Source organism: Bombina bombina, chromosome 6, assembly GCF_027579735.1.
Source record: "Bombina bombina isolate aBomBom1 chromosome 6, aBomBom1.pri, whole genome shotgun sequence".
Classification (NCBI taxonomy): Eukaryota; Metazoa; Chordata; class Amphibia; order Anura; family Bombinatoridae; genus Bombina; species Bombina bombina.
The window spans coordinates 133,951,980-133,970,100 of NC_069504.1; the positions used below are offsets into that span (position 1 = coordinate 133,951,980).

The 18,121-nt window shown below is 39.5% G+C and overlaps 1 protein-coding gene across 2 annotated transcripts in view; it reads left to right on the forward strand.

Moving 5' to 3' along the window:
- TBC1D22A (TBC1 domain family member 22A) overlaps positions 1 to 18,121 on the forward strand; it is a 1,537,055-nt gene that overhangs the window by 1,318,859 nt on the left and 200,075 nt on the right. The window lies entirely within an intron of this gene.

Consider the following 18,121-nt stretch of genomic DNA (forward strand, 5'->3'; position numbering starts at 1 on the left):
ATTTTTTTCTCAGTATTAGGACTGTAAAACCCAATGAACACAATTTTGCAAATGTTTCCTTTTTTTCCTGCTTGATTTTACTATACATAAAGGCAGAATAAGGAAGTGCCCCCTCTTTCTGCATCTACAATCCGACAAAACCCACATTTTAAGACTAGCATTGCTGTGTGCAGCCATGAATCATGTTATAGTGCGCACGTGCGGTATTATTCATAGAATTTTTTTTAACTAGGACAGAACTATTATTTGACAGGTACGATCACAGTTCAATAAAACTGTAACACCATCTTTGCCTTTAGTAATGTGACAGATCCTTCTTTGTACAGTAGCTAAAGTGATACCAGCTCTGTGCTGTCAGTCACATGATGCGGTTTAGTGACAGAAAGATGGTGAGCCCCTGCTCATGTGTGCGAGTGAAAGGTGAAAAAATCCATGGGGAGAGAGTGAGAGTCTAAGGAATACAGGGAGACTAAAAGTATACATAATAAATGGAAAGGAAATTGATGGAGCTTAAAGTGAAGGTAAAGTTAAACCTTGTGTATTAAATAAATAAATATCTCACAGCAAAATAATACTACTTTCATTCATCATTTTTCCTATATCGCTATATTTCATTAGATATATTATATTATTGGCATTGATCCGGCTCCAAGAAAAACAACCCGTTATAACTTTTTTTTTTCTAAACAACGATCACGTTGTTTAAAGAGCCAATTGATTCTTTGGCCGTTAGGCGGCCGTCAATTGACGTCAGCATTGTTTTGTGAAGTATGCGCATGCGTAGCCTTTAGTATTTCTTAGCGGCGAGGCAAGCGCGTACAAGATTCGTGCTGCGGGTGCATGTAAATATTCGGGCTGCGGGTGCAAATACTATGTTGGTTCATTGACGCATGCGCTATAGATGGCAAAGACCGCGATTAACGCATGCGCAATTTGGAGATTGTAGTAGGGTGCGCATGCGCGGTGAGAAGATGCTCAATGTGCACGAGCTTGATGACACGTATAGAGCGGGTGGGACCGCTCTATACGTCACTGTCTCAGAATTCAGGAAATTAGAGATGGGAGGAGATTAGGAACGCGAGTTACGCAACGGTAAATAATAATTAATTTTAAAAGTATATAAATAAAGAAACTTTTATTAAAAAAAAACATAGCGACTGGATTGTACAATATAAAAGGAATCTAAAGATCATTTCTCCAACATTGGTGTGTCCGGTCCACGGCGTCATCCTTACTTGTGGGATATTCTCTTCCCCAACAGGAAATGGCAAAGAGTCCCAGCAAAGCTGGTCACATGATCCCTCCTAGGCTCCGCCCACCCCAGTCATTCTCTTTGCCGTTGCACAGGCAACATCTCCACGGAGATGGTTAAGAGTTTTTTGGTGTTTAAATGTAGTTTTATTCTTCTATCAAGTGTTTGTTATTTTAAAATAGTGCTGGTATGTACTATTTACTCTGAAACAGAAAAGGATGAAGATTTCTGTTTGTAAGAGGAAGATGATTTTAGCACAGTAACTAAAATCGATTGCTGTTTCCACACAGGACTGTTGAGATGAAGTAACTTCAGTTGGGGGAAACAGTTAGCAGTCTTTTCTGCTTAAGGTATGACTGGCCATATTTCTAACAAGACCATGTAATGCTGGAAGGCTGTCATTTCCCCTCATGGGGACCGGTAAGCCATTTTCTTAGTTAAACATAAAAGAATAAAGGGCTTCAAAAAGGGCTTAAAAACTGGTAGACATTTTTCTGGGCTAAAACAATTGCTTTACTAGGCATATTATGCAGATTCTAACTAATTATTGGTATTATAATCTTGGGGAATGTTTAGAAAAACGGCAGGCACTGTGTTGGACACCTTTTTCAGATGGGGGCCTTTCTAGTTATAGACAGAGCCTCATTCTGGGACTGTATAGGGGTTAAATGTAAAAACAGCTCCGGTTCCGTTAATTTAAGGGTTAAAGCTCTGAAATTTGGTGTGCAATACTTTTAATGCTTTAAGACACTGTGGTGAAATTTTGGTGAATTTTGAACAATTCCTTCATACTTTTTCACATATTCCTATCCACAAGGAACATCATCAGTTCCTAAGGTTCGCTTTTCTGGACAAGCATTACCAGTTTGTGGCACTTCCATTTGGATTAGCCACTGCTCCAAGGATTTTCACAAAGGTACTAGGGTCCCTTCTAGCGGTTCTAAGACCAAGGGGCATTGCAGTAGTACCTTACTTGGACGACATCCTGATTCAAGCGTCGTCCCTGTCAAAAGCAAAGGCTCATACGGACATCGTCCTAGCCTTTCTCAGATCACACGGATGGAAGGTGAACAAAGAAAAAAGTTCTCTGTCCCCGTCAACAAGAGTTCCCTTCTTGGGAACAATAATAGATTCCTTAGAAATGAGGATTTTTCTGACAGAGGTCAGAAAATCAAAACTTCTAAGCTCTTGTCAAGTACTTCATTCTGTTCCTCGTCCTTCCATAGCGCAGTGCATGGAAGTAATAGGATTGATGGTTGCAACAATGGACATAGTTCCTTTTGCACGAATTCATCTAAGACCATTACAACTGTGCATGCTCAGACAGTGGAATGGGGATTATACAGACTTGTCTCCGACGATTCAAGTAGATCAAAAGACCAGAGATTCACTCCGTTGGTGGCTGACCCTGGACAATCTGTCACAGGGAATGAGCTTCCGCAGACCAGAGTGGGTCATTGTCACGACCGACGCCAGCCTAGTGGGCTGGGGCGCGGTCTGGGAATCCCTGAAAGCTCAGGGTCTATGGTCTCGGGAAGAGTCTCTTCTCCCGATAAACATTCTGGAACTGAGCGATATTCAATGCTCTCAGAGCTTGGCCTCAACTAGCAAAGGCCAAATTCATAAGGTTTCAGTCAGACAACATGACGACCGTTGCATATATCAATCATCAGGGGGGAACAAGGACTTCCCTGGCGATGAAAGAAGTGACCAAGATAATTCAATGGGCGGAGGATCACTCCTGCCACTTGTCTGCGATCCACATCCCAGGAGTGGAAAATTGGGAAACGGATTTTCTGAGTCGTCAGACATTCCATCCGGGGGAGTGGGAACTCCATCCGGAAATCTTTGCCCAAATAACTCAATTATGGGGCATTCCAGACATGGATCTGATGGCGTCTCGTCAGAACTTCAAGGTTCCTTGCTACGGGTCCAGATCCAGGGATCCCAAGGCGACCCTAGTAGATGCACTAGTAGCACCTTGGACCTTCAACCTAGCTTATGTATTCCCACCGTTTCCTCTCATCCCCAGGCTGGTAGCAAGGATCAATCAGGAGAGGGCCTCGGTGATCTTGATAGCTCCTGCGTGGCCACGCAGGACTTGGTATGCAGACCTGGTGAATATGTCATCGGCTCCACCATGGAAGCTACCTTTGAGACAGGACCTTCTTGTTCAGGGTCCATTCGAACATCCGAATCTGGTTTCCCTCCAACTGACGGCTTGGAGATTGAACGCTTGATTTTATCAAAGCGTGGGTTTTCAGATTCTGTAATAGATACTCTGATTCAGGCTAGAAAGCCTGTAACTAGAAAAATTTACCATAAAATATGGAAAAAATATATCTGTTGGTGTGAATCTAAAGGATTCCCATGGAACAAGATAAAAATTCCTAAGATTCTATCCTTTCTACAAGAAGGTTTGGAGAAAGGATTATCTGCAAGTTCTCTGAAGGGACAGATCTCTGCTTTATCTGTTTTACTTCACAAAAGACTGGCAGCTGTGCCAGATGTTCAAGCATTTGTTCAGGCTCTGGTTAGGATCAAGCCTGTTTACAGACCTTTGACTCCTCCCTGGAGTCTAAATCTAGTTCTTTCAGTTCTTCAAGGAGTTCCGTTTGAACCCTTACATTCCGTAGATATTAAGTTATTATCTTGGAAAGTTTTGTTTTTGGTTGCAATTTCTTCTGCTAGAAGAGTTTCAGAGTTATCTGCTCTGCAGTGTTCTCCGCCCTATCTGGTGTTCCATGCAGATAAGGTGGTTTTGCGTACTAAGCCTGGTTTTCTTCTGAAAGTTGTTTCCAACAAAAATATTAACCAGGAGATAGTTGTACCTTCTTTGTGTCCGAATCCAGTTTCAAAGAAGGAACGTTTGTTACACAATTTGGACGTAGTCCATGCTCTAAAATTCTATTTAGAGGCTACTAAAGATTTCAGACAAACATCTTCCTTGTTTGTTGTTTATTCTGGTAAAAGGAGAGGTCAAAAAGCGACTTCTACCTCTCTTTCCTTTTGGCTTAAAAGCATTATCCGATTGGCTTATGAGACTGCCGGACGGCAGCCTCCTGAAAGAATCACAGCTCACTCCACTAGGGCTGTGGCTTCCACATGGGCCTTCAAGAACGAGGCTTCTGTTGACCAGATATGTAAGGCAGCGACTTGGTCTTCACTGCACACTTTTGCCAAATTTTACAAATTTGATACTTTTGCTTCTTCGGAGGCTATTTTTGGGAGAAAGGTTTTGCAAGCCGTGTTGCCTTCCATTTAGGTGACCTGATTTGCTCCCTCCCTTCATCCGTGTCCTAAAGCTTTGGTATTGGTTCCCACAAGTAAGGATGACGCCGTGGACCGGACACACCAATGTTGGAGAAAACAGAATTTATGCTTACCTGATAAATTACTTTCTCCAACGGTGTGTCCGGTCCACGGCCCGCCCTGGTTTTTTAATCAGGTCTGATGAATTATTTTCTCTAACTACAGTCACCACGGTATCATATGGTTTCTCCTATATATATTTCCTCCTGTCCATCGGTCGAATGACTGGGGTGGGCGGAGCCTAGGAGGGATCATGTGACCAGCTTTGCTGGGACTCTTTGCCATTTCCTGTTGGGGAAGAGAATATCCCACAAGTAAGGATGACGCCGTGGACGGGACACACCGTTGGAGAAAGTAATTTATCAGGTAAGCATAAATTCTGTTTTTGCAATGTTATAAATTTACCTTCACTTTAAGGGGGGCATTCATGGATTTTTGCACCCTGAAGATTCTAATATCGCCTCTGAAATGTACTTTGAAAGAAAAAATAGCAGAAAAGAATACTGGTCTGTTTTGTTCCCTAAAACATCATCAAATAAAACACTTTGTTTGAAAAAATCCAGTGAGTGCGGAACCTTTGCTGATCTATATATATATATATATAAATTATCGAAACTTAAGATTAGAAAAATATAGAAAAGAGAAAAAGATCAGAAAAAGAAAATTAGGATTCCTTAGCCATCACTTCCCATATCATTAGAATATAATGAAAACAAAGATTCAACACCTGAGAGATAACCAAAGCCACAGCTAATACAAAGAATTGAAATGCACAATTGTAATAAAAAGATACAATACATTTATTGATTACCTTAGTCTAAAACTTATAAGCAAACCTATTTCCCCTTAACTATATTAAAAATACAAAACCAAGGCCATGATAGAGAGAAAGACTAAATAAGACATCTGTAGTGTGCATATACATGTCATAAGGAAAAAATCCTAAACAATTTAAAGCCTAAGTTAGACACAAATATTGATTCTTATAGCGTGGATCCATAATAACCAATAGTAAACATGCATGTCAATGGTAGGCATACGGATTATATAAAGTCCAGCAATATTCAGCAATTAGCGCTAATGCACATTCCAGATGGAGCAATAGATTAGCTCCTATAGCAAATAGTTAAAGCCGCAAAGTGCAGGTTAGAGATGTTATATAGCAAGCAGTTCATGCAGGCAAGTCACAAATCATGTAAGTTGGTCACGGTGTTTGGTGGAGGGTACAAATGGAGTAAGGTATGTGCACATTTTTATTATATGTGGTTTTAAGATGGGGTTTATATCCCTGAAACGTCACTAATATGATTGAATAATTTTAATATTTATGCTGTAAAGACCCGGTGAGTGCTTTTCATTGTGCGGATCTACATATATATATATATATATACTCCAAAGAAATAACTTGCACCCAGTTTCTTCATTAAGGATGTTACCACTTTATTCACATTTTTATTATTATTGTGGTACACTTCACACCCATTATCAAAGGTCCCAGGTGGAGGACCGAAACGTTGGATGTAAACAGATTTGTACGCAAATTGGTGTTGCGCAAACATGTTTATCAAAGGTCCCAGGTGGAGGACCGAAACGTTGGATGTAAACAGATTTGTACGCAAATTGGTGTTGCGCAAACATGTTTATCAAAGGTCCCAGGTGGAGGACTGAAACGTTGGATGTTTTTGGGTGTGAAGTGTACCACAATATGTGAATAAATTGGTAACATCCTTAATGAAGAAACCGGGTGCAAGTTATTTCTTTGGAGTGTGTTTGGAGACTCTGCACCGGTCATCATTACCTTATAGGGAGTGTTAAAGTGAAGATAAACTTTGATGAATGAAATTCCGTTTTTAAAAATACTATTAAAGTTTACAAATCAGCCGTTTTGATTAAAAACTTACCTTTTGTTTTTTTCACAGCCAGAGCAGCTTCCCCCACCTAGAGATCCTCTATTCACACATCAGCAATGATTAATCCGGCTTCCTCCAATCACAGCATGGACTCAGGCAATAACCACCCTGGGGGGAAAGCCGTGATTGGAGGAAGCTGGATTAGTCATTGCTGACGTGTAAAGAGAGGATTTCCAGGAGGGGAAAGCTGCTGTAGCTATGAAAAGAAAAAAAGGTAAGTTTTCAATCAAAACGGCTGCTTTGTAAACTTTGATGAATGAAAGTGCCCCTGTTTTTAATAGTATTTTTAAAAAACGGGCTTTCATTCATCAAAGTTTACCTTCACTTTAAGGTTGTGTAATATATATATATATAATATATATATATACACACACGTATATTATCAATAAAATTGTAGTAACAATTGTGGTTTTTAAAATGTATCTAGATTTTTAAATTTAAATACAAAATTCTATGTTAAAACCACTAAACCTTTACAACTAAGTTGTTACATTTTTGCAAAGAGTTTTAATAAGAACCAATACATATGTTAAAATAAGTTGAATATATTTATATATAGATCCCTAAGTCCACTATGTTCTTTGTGGATCAATTGGAGATGTTGGTTATTAGAAAGACTTGTTTGACTGTGTTAGGTCCGTGAAATGTTTCCAATACGGCTGGTTACATATAACGTTAGCCCTGTGTTTTAGGCAGGATATAATGTCAGTCACCTTTTTGTTATTACTGTCCCCTATATACCAGATTATAAATTTGTCACTAGGAGGTTCTGTATCCAGAGACATTGGGCAAAAAACTGAAATCTAACATTTATATTAAGTTTGCAGGGTTTTTACTCAAATCTGTTTGTGGTTCCCAAAAAAGAGGGAACCTTCAGACCAATTTTGGATCTAAAGATCTTAAACAAATTCCTCAAAGTTCCATCGTTCAAGATGGAAACTATTCGTACCATCCTACCACTGATCCAGGAGGGTCAATATATGACTACAGTGGATCTAAAGGATGCTTATCTTCATATTCCGATACACAAAGATCATCATCGGTTTCTCAGGTTTGCCTTTTAAGACAGGCATTACCAGTTGTAGCTCTTCCCTTGGGATTAGCTACAGCCCCAAGAATCTTTACAAAGGTTCTAGTGTCACTTATGGCGGTCCTAAGGCCGCGGGGCATAGCAGTAGCCCCTTATTTAGACGACATCCTGATACAGGCGTCAAACTTCCAAATTGCCAAGTCTCATACGGACCTAGTACTGGCATTTCTGTGGTCGCATGGGTGGAAAGTGAACGAGGAAAAGAGTTCTCTATCCCCACTCACAAGAGTTTCCTTTCTAGGGACTCTGATAGATTCTGTAGAAATGAAAATTCACCTGACGGAGTCCAGGTTATCAAAGCTTCTAAATTCCTGCCGGGTTCTTCATTCCATTCCGCGCCCTTCGGTGGTTCAGTGTATGGAAGTAATCGGCTTAATGGTAGCGGCAATGGACATAGTGCCGTTTGCACGCTTACATCTCAGACCGCTGCAACTATGCATGCTCCGTCAGTGGAGCGGGGATTACACAGATTTGTCCCTTCAACTGAATCTGGACCAAGAGACCAGGGATTCTCTTCTCTGGTGGCTATCTCAGGTCCATCTGTCCAAAGGTATGACCTTTCGCAGGCCAGATTGGACAATTGTTACGACAGATGTCAGCCTTCTAGGTTGGGGTGCAGTCTGGAACTCCCTGAAGGCTCAGGGATCGTGGACTCAGGAGGAGTCTCTCCTTCCATTAAATATTCTGGAACTAAGAGCAATATTCAAGGCTCTTCAGGCTTGGCCTCAGTTAGCAACTCTGAGGTACATCAGATTTCAGTCGGACAACATCACGACTGTAGCTTACATCAACCATCAAGGGGGAACGAGAAGTTCCCTAGAGATGTTAGAAGTTTCAAAAATAATTCGCTGGGCAGAGATTCACTCTTGTCACCTATCAGCTATCCATATCCCAGGTGTAGAGCACTGGGAGGCGGATTTTCTAAGTCGTCAGACATTTTTTATCCGGGAGAGTGGGAACTCCATCCGGAGGCATTTGCACAACTGATTCATCGTTGGGGCAAACCAGAACTGGATCTCATGGCGTCTCGCCAGAACGCCAAGCTTCTGTGTTACGGATCCAGGTCCAGGGATCCCAAGGCGACACTGATAGATGCTCTAGCAGCGCCCTGTTCTTTCAACCTGGCTTATGTGTTTCCACCGTTTCCTCTGCTCCCTCGACTAATTGCCAAGATCAAGCAGGAGAGAGCATTGGTGATTCTGATAGCACCTGCGTGGCCACGCAGGACCTGGTATGCAGATCTAGTGGACATGTCATCCTTTCCACCATGGTCTCTGCCTCTGAAACAGGACCTTCTACTTCAGGGTCCTTTCAACCATCCAAATCTAATTTCTCTGAGGCTGACTGCCTGGAGATTGAACGCTTGATTTTATCAAAGCGTGGCTTTTCCGAGTCAGTTATTGATACCTTAAGACAGGCACAAAAGCCTGTCACCAGGAAAATTTACCATAAGGTATGGCGTAGATATCTTTATTGGTGTGAATCCAAGGGTTACTCATGGAGTAAGGTCAGGATTGCTAGGATATTATCTTTTCTCCAAGAAGGTTTGGAAAAAGGATTGTCAGCTAGTTAAGCGTCTGGCAGATGTTCCAGACGTTCAGGCATTTTGTCAGGCTTTAGTTAGAATCAAGCCTGTGTTTAAACCTGTTGCTCCACCATGGAGCTTAAACTTTGTTCTTAAGGTTCTTCAAGGAGTTCCGTTTGAACCTCTTCATTCCATAGATATCAAGCTTTTATCTTGGAAAGTTCATTTTTTTTTTTTTTTTGGTAGCTATTTCCTCGGCTCGTAGAGTCTCTGAGCTATCTGCCTTACAATGTGATTCTCCTTATCTGATTTTTCATACGGATAAGGTAGTCCTGCGTACCAAACCTGGGTTCTTACCTAAGGTGGTATCTAACAAGAATATCAATCAAGAGATTGTTGTTCCATCCTTGTGTTACACAATTTGGACGTGGTCCGTGCTTTAAAGTTTTACTTACAAGCTACTAAAGATTTTCGTCAAACATCTGCTTTGTTTGTTGTCTACTCTGGACAGAGGAGAGGTCAAAAGGCTTCGGCAACCTCTTTTTCTTTTTGACTAAGAAGCTTAATCCGCTTAGCCTATGAGACTGCTGGACAGCAACCTCCTGAAAGGATTACAGCTCATTCCACTAGAGCTGTGGCTTCCACTTGGGCCTTTAAAAATGAGGCTTCTTTTGATCAGATTTGCAAGGCGACGACTTGGTCTTCGCTTCATATTTTTTCAAAATTTTCAAAATTTGATACTTTTGCTTCTTCGGAGGCTATATTTGGGAGAAAGGTTTTACGGGCAGTGGTTCCTTCCATTTAAGTTCCTGCCTTGTCCCTGCCTTCATCCGTGTACTTTAGCTTTGGTATTGGTATCCCACAAGTAATGGATGATCCGTGTACTGGATACACCTTACAAGAGAAAACACAATTTATGCTTACCTGATAAATTTATTTCTCTTGTGGTGTATCCAGTCCACGGCCCGCCCTGTCATTTTAAGGCAGGTAATTTTTAAATTTAAACTACAGTAACCACTGCACCCTATGGTTCCTCCTTTCTCGGCTTGTTTTCGGTCGAATGACTGGCTATGACAGTTAGGGGAGGAGCTATATTACAGCTCTGCTGTGGGTGTCCTCTTGCAACTTCCTGTTGAGAAAATGGATGATCCGTGGACTGGATACACCACAAGAGAAATAAATTTATCAGGTAAGCATAAATTGTGTTATTACAGTGACATTCCATTGTGTAACATAGCTAGAAGATGTGAGATCTTTTCTATTGCAAAACTGGTTGTACATGGCTATAGAATGTTTCCCCTAAGCTTTGCAAGTGTTAATGTAGTTTTCCTTGAATTTATTCCTGCTGTATCACAAGCTACATATACTTATAGAATGTTTCAAGATGTAAGGGGACCCCTTAATTTTATGTGATCTATATTTAGTCATGCATATATACGGAATGTTTTAAAGCAAAACTAAATCTGAAAAAGTGAGGTATCTATCATACGAGGTTGAATATTTAGTTTTTTCTTTTTTTGTGATATAATAGCTATGACTATATCCCTAAAAGTATTTCAGGTGTGATTTAGCTTTTTGTTTCTTACCTGTATCTGTATACTTCTTATAATGTGACATGTATGTTGTAGCATTTTTCTAACCTCAATAAAAAAAAATAGTTAAAAAAAAAAAAAAAAAGAATATATAACCTTCCTATTTTTAGACACATCATTTTGTGCATAAGTAAAAGAACTATGTAGCAGCAAACCTCTTTTATATTTAAGTCAAACTATTTCCCCATATTTCAAACAGCCACTCTTGGGCTATGACTATTGAGAATGTAGACAGGAGGGAATAGTAATGTTCATCTTGCAGGGGTAAGGCATATATTTGGAGTTACAGAGGCAAACTATAATGTGTTGGGACTAGTTGTAATTGTTGTTAAAATTTAGATAGCAAACCTTTGTAGATTATAGTATTGATTGGTAAAATAGTTATGAGCTATAGAATATCTAGTCTCCTGGGAAACATTTTTTAATTGTTTGCCTGTGTAGTAATATTTTACTTTATAATAATAGTATAGGGGGTGGTTTGTAGGATGCATTTTCCTCTGTTTACAGAGTAAACAATATTGGGTGCGGGGCGGAGTTAATAGGAACAAAAATTGAGACTACTTTATAAAGTAAGGGTAATGGAGTAGCATTAGATATTAAATGACTAGCATCAGTTCACTAGTTTACAGGCTGTTGTTCAAGAGTAGAATATCAGAATCAGATAGTCAAATATGTAGGTCTAGGCATACATAGAGCCAGGCTTACCAACTATAGTTAACATAAATATAATAGCCTATAGTAGACCCATGCAGTTTTCTCCAATTTAGTTTCTGGCGGGCTACTCACAGACCTGTATAGTAGCATAAGCAAGGCTAACTGAGACAAACAATAAACACAAGGCTATATACAAGGTAATATTATCCTCAGAAAAAAAGAAATCAAACAGAGAATCAATGTCTCCAATACAATATTAAAGAAACATTCTGTACTGCAATATCTCTAATTTAGTGCAGGCCTATTTCGATACTACTATCTATTATTTATAAGGATAGTTACAGATCTTATATTTTTATATACTTTTATATCAGGTTACCAAACCGTCATGAAGCATAAATCCCAAATTCAGTCCCAGTCATAGGTTTCTGCCAGGGAGCGGAAGCTTATAAGCTCTTATCCTATGCCATGCTTGTCCTGTGTGATTGCGTCGATCACACTTCACAAATGTTGTATTTATTGTGCCTGTATGGCCCTATAGCAGCTTACAGTCCCTGGGTACATTTAGAGAGATAATGTTTTTTGCGTGGTTTCATCTGAGGTGTCTCGTTTTGGTAGGCAGTCATGCACCTTAGCATTTGACCTCCACATAAGGAGGTTACCAGAGACCAGGCCAAGTTCATCATACTGCTGTTGTTTAGCACAAAGTCCTGCAAAGACTCTCTCCGTCAGCTTCAGTTCCCCAGATTGGAACGCCAGAGCCTCTAAGACTCTGTCCGCTTCTCCCCAGCCAGTAAGTATTATGGCTTTATCCGCCTCTGTCAGAAACTCCTGATGCTCAACACAAGATCTCCCCCGGGGTCTGGCCGCATCCCCCGGTGGGTAAGTAGGTGGGAAGGACTGGAAGGGGTTCCGACCAGAGGGATCTGGTTATATATCTTGCAGATTAACTGGGGAGCTTTGCCGAGGTATGAGCTGGGAAACTGTCTTCCATATACGAGTCGGCTTCTTGTCGCTTGTTGATGTCTGTGAGATGATACCTCCAGGTCACACTCACTCGATGACCCCATTATACATCAGTTCCTAGTGGGTTTCCATTAAGGTTGCTCCAGAATCTATAGGATTTTAGGGTTATTTTTCAAAAAAGAGTTATGTAAAAGCAGGAGCTCTTAGTAACATACAATTTTCTTTGACTGAGGCCCAAGTCAGAGCTAAATTTACCATCACCCATGAAACTATGTAAATGCAAATGTATGTAAAGACCACCTGAAATACAGGTTTTCCAAGCCATGCATTTTCTTTAGAAACATTTAAAAATAAATATGCATGATCTAACCTGTAAAAATTCTAAAATTAAATCAACATATCTGATTCCTGCAAAACTAATTTGCATATGGAATTGTCTATAAACTTTGTAGCCGCCAAAATGTGTTTTTTAAAATGTACCACAAAAATGATTTAAAGGGATATGGTATATGGCAAGGTATTTGTCTGTTAAAGGCTCAAATGTGTATATACAGTATGTGTATTTGTATGTTTGTATTTATATATGTACATATGTATGTGTGCATAAACATATAAACCCACACACATACATATACACCCTTAAACCCTTCCTGGTCCAATACCTTGTCATATACCATATCCCTTTAAATCATGTTTAATACATTTATTTAATTTTAAAAAAAAATGTTACTTTTAATATGTATACATATGAGTGAAATATTTAATTTTAATATGTTTTACAGGTGTTTGTATATATACTTTTATTGTAATTTGTCTGTAATTTAACTTTTAAAATTGTGTTTACTTCCACTACCCCAGAGGAGCTGAAGTGGTTCCTGCAGGATTCTGGGCTCTGACCCTACAACATTGTACACTAATTACTTAATCAGTATAGGATCTCATTTATATCAGCTCCTAAATAGCCACAGAAATCAGATCAGATAATCATACTCAAAGGCTTCACAGAAATATATTCCTGGATAGGAAATTAATGCAGGTTTTTTTTTATCAAGAACAGTTTTAAATGTTTTAAAATAATGCATTTATATATGTTTGCAGTGCACTGATTAAGTTATAGTTTAGTCAAAATGAAACTTTCATGATTCAGATAGGGTAGGTCATTTGAAACAATTTTTCAACTTACTTTTATCATCAAATTTGCTTTGTTCTTCTGGTATTCTTTGTTGAATGCTAAACCTAGGTAGGCTTATATGCTAATCTAATTTTGAAGCCCTTGAAATCTGCCTCCTATCTCAGTGCATTTTGACATTGTTTAACAGCTAAGCAGAGCTAATTTATGTATGCCGTATAGATAACATTGTGCTCACTCCTGTGGAGTTAACTAGGAGTCAGCACTGATTGGCTAGAAGGCATGTCTGTCAAAATAACTGAAATAAGGGAGCAATCTGCAGAGGCTTAGTTACAAGGTAATCACAGAGGTAAAAAATATATTAAAGGGACAGTCTAGTCAAAATTAAACTTTCATAATTCATATAGGGAATGACATTTTAAACAACTTTCCAATTCATTTTTATTGTCAAATTTGCTTTGTTCTCTTGGTATTCTTAGTTGAAAGCTAAACCTAGGAAGGCTCATATGCTAGTTTCTAAAATGTTGAAGGCCGTCCCTTATTTCAATGCATTTGGCAGTTTTTCACAGCTAGAGGGTGTTAGTTCATGTGTGCCATACAGATAACATTGTGACCACGCCCGTGGATTTACAAGTGAGAGGGCACTGATTGGCTAAATGCATGTCTGTCTGAACTTAAATAAGGGAGCAGTCTGCAAAGGCTTAGATACAAGGTAATCACAGAGGTAAAAAGTATATTATATATAACAGTGGTGATTATGCAAAACTGGGAAATGGGTAATAAAGGGATTATCTATCTTTTTAAACAATAAAAATTCTTGAGTAGACTGTCCCTTTAATTGCATATATATATATATATATATATATATATATATATATATATATATATATATATATATATATATATATATTCACTATGTTCCATTAAATTAATATTTTTTCAAACATTGTCCTTTTCATGCACCTAAGCTGAACAACCAAGTTGTATATATCTGTTGTAATATATTTCTTATCTGCAACTTGCCACTATACTGATTGCTGTGATATTTCACAATAAGATGAAGAGTCATTGGAGCAAAAACCTAGGCATATAAAGTTTGTTTTAAGAATGAATCAATCAAAGACAACATTAAACAAAACATTTAAACGTTCCTGCAAAATATCCTTGAATGTCTCTGAGGGAAAAAGTAAATGATACAATGTCCCTCTTTGGAGGAGAATACCAGGAAAATAAGGAATATATGATAAAATGTTGAAAATCGTATCATATATACCAGATTCTAAAATACAAACTTTAAATTAATAAAAAAAACAAACACATCTGATGGAAGTCAAAGGCCATATCCAAAAATAAGTTCTATTGTCATACTATCATTTAAAGGTCAGATTTCCTGTCCACTCTGTATTTTCAGTATTATTCTATTAGCTTTGGTGTTTATTTTATGTAAATAATTAGAGACTATATCATTACATTTTATATCCATTCTTAGTTCAAAAGCATATTATTTCAATAAACAATATTTATTTCTCTTATAAGGTGTATCCAGTCCACGGATCATCCATTACTTGTGGGATATTCTCATTCCCAACAGGAAGTTGCAAGAGGACACCCACAGCAGAGCTGTTATATAGCTCCTCCCCTAACTGCCATATCCAGTCATTCTCTTGCAACTCTCAACAAGCATGGAGGTAGTAAGAGAGAGTGGTGAAATATAGTTAGTTTTTTTCTTCAATCAAAAGTTCGTTATTTTTAAATGGTACTGGAGTTGTACTATTTTATCCCAGGCAGTAAATAGAAGAAGAATCTGCCTGAGGTTTCTATGATCTTAGCAGGTTGTAACTAAGATCCATTGCTGTTCTCACATATGTCTGAGGAGAGAGGTAACTTCAGCAGGAGAATGGCGTGCAGGTTACTCTACTATGAGGTATGTGCAGTTACAATTTTTTCTAGAAAATGGAAATGCTAGAAAATGCTGCTGATACCGGATTAATGTAAGTTAAGCCTGAATACAGTGATTTAATAGCGACTGGTATCATGCTTACTCTCAGGGGTAATACCCTTATAAAATTGCAATATAAAACGTTTGCTGGCATGTTTAATCGTTTTTATATATGCTTTGGTGATAAAACTTTATTGGGGCCTAGTTTTTTCCACATGGCTGGCTTAAATTTTGCCTAGAAACAGTTTCCTGAGGCTTTCCACTGTTGTAGTATGAGTGGGAGGGGCCTATTTTAGCTCTTGTATTTAAAATTACAGACTGAGACATCCAGCTTCCCTCAGAAGTCCCCTGAATGCTATAGGACATCTCTAAAGGGCTCAAAGGCTTTCCAAAGTCGTTTATTGGGGAAGGTAGGGCCACAGCAGAGCTGTGGCAGTTTGTTGTGACTGTTAAAAAACGTCTATATCGTTTTTTTTATCCATTTTTTTGAACTAAGGGGTTAATCATCCATTTGCAAGTGGGTGCAATGCTCTGTTAGTTTATTACATACACTGTAAAAATTTCGTTTGATTTACTGCCTTTTTTCACTGTTTTTCAAATTTTGACAAAATTTGTTTCTCTTAAAGGCACAGTACCGTTTTTTATATTTGCTTGTTAACTTGATGTAAAGTGTTTTCCAAGCTTGCTAGTCTCATTGCTAGTCTGTACAAACATGTCTGACATAGAGGAAACTCCTTGTTCATTATGTTTAAAAGCCATGGTGAAACCCCCTCTTAGAATGTGTACCAAATGTACTGATTTCACTTTAAGCAATAAAGATCATATTCTGTCTTTAAAATATTTATCACCAGAGGAATCTGACGAGGGGGAAGTTATGCCGACTAACTCTCCCCGCGTGTCAGATCCTTTGACTCCCGCTCAAGGGACTCACGCTCAAATGGCGCCAAGTACATCTAGGGCGCCCATAGCGATTACTTTACAAGACATGGCGGCAGTCATGGATAATACACTGTCAGCGGTATTAGCCAGACTACCTGAATTTAGAGGTAAGCGAGATAGCTCTGGGGTTAGACGAAATGCAGAGCATACTGACGCTTTAAGAACCATGTCTGATACTGCCTCACAATATGCAGAAGCTGAGGAAGGAGAGCTTCAGTCTGTGGGTGATGTTTCTGACTCAGGAAAGATACCTGATTCTGATATTTCTACATTTAAATTTAAGCTTGAACACCTCCGCGTGTTGCTCAGGGAGGTTTTAGCTGCTCTGAATGACTGTGATACAATTGCAGTGCCAGAGAAATTGTGTAGACTGGATAAATACTATGCAGTGCCGGTGTGTACTGATGTTTTTCCAATACCTAAAAGGTTTACAGAAATTATTAATAAGGAATGGGATAGACCAGGTGTGCCGTTCTCTCCCCCTCCTATTTTTAGAAAAATGTTTCCAATAGACGCCACCACACGGGACTTATGGCAGACAGTCCCTAAGGTGGAGGGAGCAGTTTTTACTCTAGCAAAGCGTACTACTATCCCTGTCGAGGACAGTTGTGCTTTTTTAGATCCAATGGATAAAAAATTAGAAGGTTACCTTAAGAAAATGTTTATTCAACAAGGTTTTATCCTACAGCCCCTTGCATGCATTGCTCCTGTCACTGCTGCTGCGGCGTTCTGGTTTGAGTCTCTGGAAGAGGCTTTACAGGTAGAGACTCCATTGGATGACATACTTGGCAAGCTTAGAGCACTTAAGCTAGCCAATTCTTTTGTTTCTGATGCCATTGTTCATTTGACTAAACTAACGGCTAAGAATTCTGGTCTTGCTATACAGGCGCGCAGGGCGCTATGGCTTAAATCATGGTCAGCTGACGTGACTTCAAAATCTAAGCTGCTTAACATTCCCTTCAAGGGGCAGACCCTATTCGGGCCTGGTTTGAAGGAGATTATTGCTGGTATCACTGGAGGAAAAGGTCATGCCCTTCCTCAGGACAGGTCCAAATCAAGGGCCAAACAGTCTAATTTTCGTGCCTTTCGAAACTTCAAGGCAGGTGCGGCATCAACTTCCTCTAATGCAAAACAAGAGGGAACTTTTGCTCAGTCCAAGACGGTCTGGAGACCAAACCAGACCTGGAACAAAGGTAAGCAGGCCAAAAAGCCTGCTGCTGCCTCTAAGACAGCATGAAGGAACGGCCCCCTATCCGGTAACGGATCTAGTAGGGGGCAGACTTTCACTCTTCGCCCAGGCGTGGGCAAGAGATGTCCAGGATCCCTGGGCGTTGGAAATTTTGTAAGTAGTCTTTATTTGGGGGCAAGGCCTACTGAATTCAAAACGATACACACCATTTGGCGCCTCTTCTCTCTTTTCTCTTTTTTGAAGCAGGCCAAAAAGCCTGCTGCTGCCTCTAAGACAGCATGAAGGAACGGCCCCCTATCCGGTAACGGATCTAGTAGGGGGCAGACTTTCACTCTTCGCCCAGGCGTGGGCAAGAGATGTCCAGGATCCCTGGGCGTTGGAAATTATATCCCAGGGATATCTTCTGGACTTCAAAGCTTCCCCCCCAAAAGGGAGATTTCACCTTTCACAATTATCTGCAAACCAGATAAAGAGAGAGGCATTCTTACACTGTGTACAAGACCTCCTAGTTATGGGAGTGATCCATCCAGTTCCAAAGGAGGAACAGGGACAAGGTTTTTACTCAAATCTGTTTGTGGTTCCCAAAAAAAGAGGGAACCTTCAGACCAATTTTGGATCTAAAGA